Genomic DNA, 5288 nt, shown 5'->3' on the forward strand with positions numbered 1-5288 from the left:
TATGTACATACTACTATCACATGATATTTGAAATCAATTTGTTCAAGTTCATTTATAAAATAGAATTATTACTTAGTATGTAATAAATGTAATAATAGATATACCCTTTTTCCATATCACAGCCCGTATCAGCCCTTGACCAATATCATCCCTCGGGCCTACGGCCCTCGGGCTGATATTGGAGTTGGTATAATTCTGTCTTTTGACTGATCTCTTGATTTTTTCCCGACATCGTTTAAAGCCGAAAACATTAGACTCATAACTTGATCAAAACTGTCGTAAACACATGTTCATATTTGTGTCGTAAAGATTTTGGTAAGGCTGAACCTTTCTAAATTAATATCGATTGATTGATTATACAACAGACTAAACATATCTATAAAAAAAATTCTGCATGCAATTTTTTTTATAATTAAGCCAATTTATTTGGAGCTTGTTTAAAATTGAAATTCAAATTACGGTATATAAAGTTTTGTTGACTTATTGAAAAGTCTTTCAACGTGTATGTTTATTTCTTAAACAATGTGACTTCAAATGTCTATCACATGACGATCTCCATAATATTGAAAGCATGCTTTGCAGTGAGGGCATGTATATCGCACAGTGGCGATGCTATATCCCCTTCACGAGGGGATAATTAATAGAACTGTTTAAACTTATATACTAACCACATCCAAACCGTATCAGATGCGTATCCAAACCGATCCTATTTGGAAAAACAAGGTCATCCAAACCTGTTCCGTTGTTCAAAATTAATCGACATAAACTGCTTATTTACATGATTTTCACATAAACTTCGTAGAAAATTAAAAGACTTATATGCTTTTAAATGAATATGACGATCTCTTTAATGTTAAAGTAAACAATGTTAGCGTTAAATAACAAGAAAAATTATCAAGAAACAAACGGTGCCGCCATTTTCACTTTATCCAAACACGTCACTACCGGTGTAACGAAGAATATTGACCCGGGTTGAAAATTGACCCGGGGGTCATTTTTCAACGTTGAATATTGACCCGGGGGGTCATTTTTCAACGTTGAAAATTGAGACCAAAATCGTGAAATTTATACCCGTGGTCATTTTTCAACGGTATGAGAAAGATTTTTCTAAAATCTGATGACATCGACACGTTGAAAATTGATCCTGTTGAGAATTGACCCCAACCTCAGAGTTTTGATCTGAACTGGAACTTAATCTACACAGTTTAAATGTACAATCATGCACATATTTGAAAGTTTTAGTTTTAAAATGTTCATACTGTCCGATACATATGCGGACGGGCTAATTTCTTTTAGGTTGATGGGTCCAATTAATCATTTAATTTTGAGACTGAAAATATGATATCCATTTATTATTACTAAACTATGTAAATAAAGCTAAGAAGATGACCGATTGCTTCGGAATGGAACAGGCGAGTAGGGCTAGAATACTTTTTGACATAGATGACATGGTTTTCATTCCCTCATGTGACAGAATTTTTTTCAACTTGTCATAATCTCTGATAAATATATCTAACAAATCAATTGCCCGTTATTGTCACGTTTAAGGCAATTCAACAGAGCTCTATTCGACATGCACCTGGCGTTGTATTTTCTAATAATTGATAATATAACCTCTATACTGTATTATTGGGTATATATATTTATATCAAGACAAAATGATATAATGTCAGATATCTATGCTTAATTTGAAGAAGTCAGCATCCCTGACAAAAAAATAAATGAATGGTTGTCATATTTTTATCTTTGTTTATGTATACTGTATTATACATATATACTTAACAATAATTTTTCATAAACTTTCTGCATATGCAGAGTCATAGTTCTTTTTTAAAAAATGCAATTTATTTCTATCATTTTGAGTTTTCAATTCCATTAATTACCAGTAAATTAGAAACACAGGCAACTGAAATTAAAAACATATAGCATACAGCAAGCAAAAATGTTATCATTTTTAATAAAAAGTAGGTTTGCATCTAAATATACAGTCGGAGGATGGTTGATCTAATTATATTAATGTTATACATGAAAGTGCATGCATGCAAAAAGTTGAATATATTAAGATTACTCAAGCATACAATTGATAGATAAACACTTGTTAAAATTTGGCTTTTATCAGACCTAGACTGGAATATGGTGATGTTGTTTGGAGCAGCTGTATCAAGGAAAATCCGAATTGCTTAAACATGTACAAATTGAAGCAACCAGGACAGTGACAGGGATTAGAGTTAATTCTTCTAAAATCATTTTATATTGTGAGCTTAATTTGGAAACCTTATAATCTCGAAGGGAGAAACATAAACTAATTATATTCTCCAAGATTATAAATGGTTTAGCACCACAAGATATGTTAGATTGAATTCAATCATATTTTCTAACTGAACATACATATAATCTTAGGTCGAATGAGTTTTTTTTACTATCTACCACTATATATACTTATTACAATAGCTTTGCTCCGTCTACATGTAAATTATGGAATAATCTTCATGCAGGAAAGAAAATTTCATCAACTTTATCTTTCTTTTTAATTTATTTTACGTCAATTACGGAATAAAGCTAGTAAAGCTTACTTTAAGGATTTTTAAAACGGATGGGAGTCGATGTGTATAGTGTAGGTCTGAATCTGAAGGAAATGTGATTTTTCTCCCTGGATATCCAAGATATACTCAACAAAGAGACGAACTTTTTAAACAGCTTATTGACATTAGTGTACCTTTTTATATGAACTATATACTTTATGGTAGTTTTGATAAAACTGTAAAATTGTTTCCCATGTTTATATTTATATTAGAGCTCCAAAGCGTTTTTGATTCTCTTATGTTACACGGTTTAAATCTATTTAAGTAATATACATGTATATTTACTTAATATATAGTCCCCTTTTATTTACTGTTCTTTTCAAATGGGCTGGATCATGAAAATGTCATTCTTATGTTTGTATCCCTGCAAGTATAAATGAAGGTGATAGGTTTGTTAATGTAGGTGTGAGTCAACATGTATACCAACAATAAGTCATACAATCATATATGATAAATATTTAGATAATTATTTAATATTCAAGTACCCCCTGTCTTGTATGCACATAATATCAATAATATTCTGTAAACTTGTAATGACTATAGATAATTTCTTCTTGACTTGTATATTTGAAAGGGTTTACATAGGCTATGACTCTTATTCAATCCATTCAATAATTTGATCATTCCGTTCAATAAAACACGTTTAAATTGAATTAATGATGTAGGTGGCTGTGATAGGAAGGTCAACCATCTACTCCAACGCTGCTGTATGATCTTCTTCTACATATTTCTACTCAAAAAATGCAATTTACCTATTTATTGACGAAAACAATTACTGTTAGTATTTATGATACAATTTTGTAATCAAAGCAATTTAGAAACTATTAATTAAAGCAAAATTATTTTATTGTCATCCTGTACAAAAATTAGGTTGCTAACTTGCTACAGATTCCATGAAGCAGAATTGTTTATGCCTAAAAAAAATCAGCGATTTAATGATATTTAGTTATACCCTAGTAACTACGTAACAAATAAAATTTAAAAAAAATGGCTTTCAAGATATAGTTACTACAGCATTGTTCATGAAGAGTACGTGTTAGCATATCATCATTTTGTACACTGTTATTGGCTTGATAGGTGTGAATACAAAATACAAAAACTACGGGGGGGGGGGGGGGGCTTGCGTAGTATATAACTTCAATTTCAATAATAATTTCCCTATTTTCATATCAATTTTTTACAGCCTCCAAAAAAAGTGGGGGGGGGGGCACTCCATGATAATTCAATTTTTTATATGTAAATGTTAAAAAATTAGTTGCTGCGAGAAAAAGTTGGGGGAGGGGGCAGACCCCCCCCCCCCCGCCCCCCCCCCCCCCCCCCCCCCTGATGCTACGTGCCTGCGGTGTGAATGTAAACAAATGAACAATGGGAAATGAAAACATGAAATGTTGAAATAAGTGAACGCAAATATGAATACTAATTTACTAAAATAATTAATCCTGTGACATATACAAATATTCTTAAAAAACATATATTCTTTTCAGAAATATATAGATATCACACAAAACAGCAATTATACGCGAAAAGTTTATTATGAATAAAATAGTTATAACATATTTAAAGTGATGATATGTAAATTAAAAAATATTCATTTATAAAGTCTCATTTTTAACCCCCCCCCCCCCCCAGAATAAATATGTATAAACTGATAATTTTTAATTAAATAAACTCAAGCTATAATATTGATTCGTTATTTTGTGCTTCTTTGCTGTTGAATTTTGAACCGGTTTCATGATCAAAATTCCACGATGCGGGTCAATTTTCAACGGATTAGGGTCTTTATTCAACACCTTTCATCTCATTATTCAACGTGGAAAAATGACCCCCGGGTCAATTTTCAACCCGGGTCAAAATTCTTCGTTACACCGGCGCGGATACACGACAGTGATAACATGTCAGAGGGAGGTCCAGGAAGGGGGTTTTTATGGGATGAATATTTTAAAATATTACACTGAAAAATATACGAACGATTCATGATTTCATCAAGGAAAGATCTCAACTTGTATTTTGTCTTTTTGTTGGTTTTATTTTTATTTTATTTTTTGTCGAAAAGGGGGTATAAAATCCCATTTGACAGTTTCTTATGAAGTGGAGCAATCAAATTCTATTATAATTAATAAAAATCCCATGTGTATGCAATGAAATGCAAATGGATAAGACAAAATATTTTAACATTTGACGCGGCAAAATCTTCGTACATTTCACTGGACATTTTAAAAAAAACGTCAAATAAAATATCTTCGAACACATAAAATCTTCGTATATTTTAATGGACATTTGAGGAAAAAGTCACATCCATTAGAAAGTGAACTATTCTCATACCGTAGCTCCAAAGCTAATTAGAATCATAGTCTTAAACTTAAATTTTACTCATTACATTGAACTTTTTAACAATCGGAATTTGAGAACTCAAACCCTGAGTAAATAACACCCTTAAGTGGCAAATGCATGGCATCTTTTCAGAGCTGGTAAATTGACTCGGTTTTTAATTTGCAATGCAATTTAAAATTTTCAATTTGCAATGTAAAATATACATTTTTGAAATGAAATTTTTATTTGTTATGAAGTTTAAATTTCACAATTTGCAATGTAATCTAAAATCTTATATATACTATTTACTGTATTTTTCGTAATATCTGTTGATACCGTATACACGCGATTTTTTTATCCGTTGTTTTGCAATGTACATGTTTATCATCTGATTTC

The sequence above is a fragment of the Magallana gigas genome, chromosome 4 (assembly GCF_963853765.1).
Source record: "Magallana gigas chromosome 4, xbMagGiga1.1, whole genome shotgun sequence".
Classification (NCBI taxonomy): Eukaryota; Metazoa; Mollusca; class Bivalvia; order Ostreida; family Ostreidae; genus Magallana; species Magallana gigas.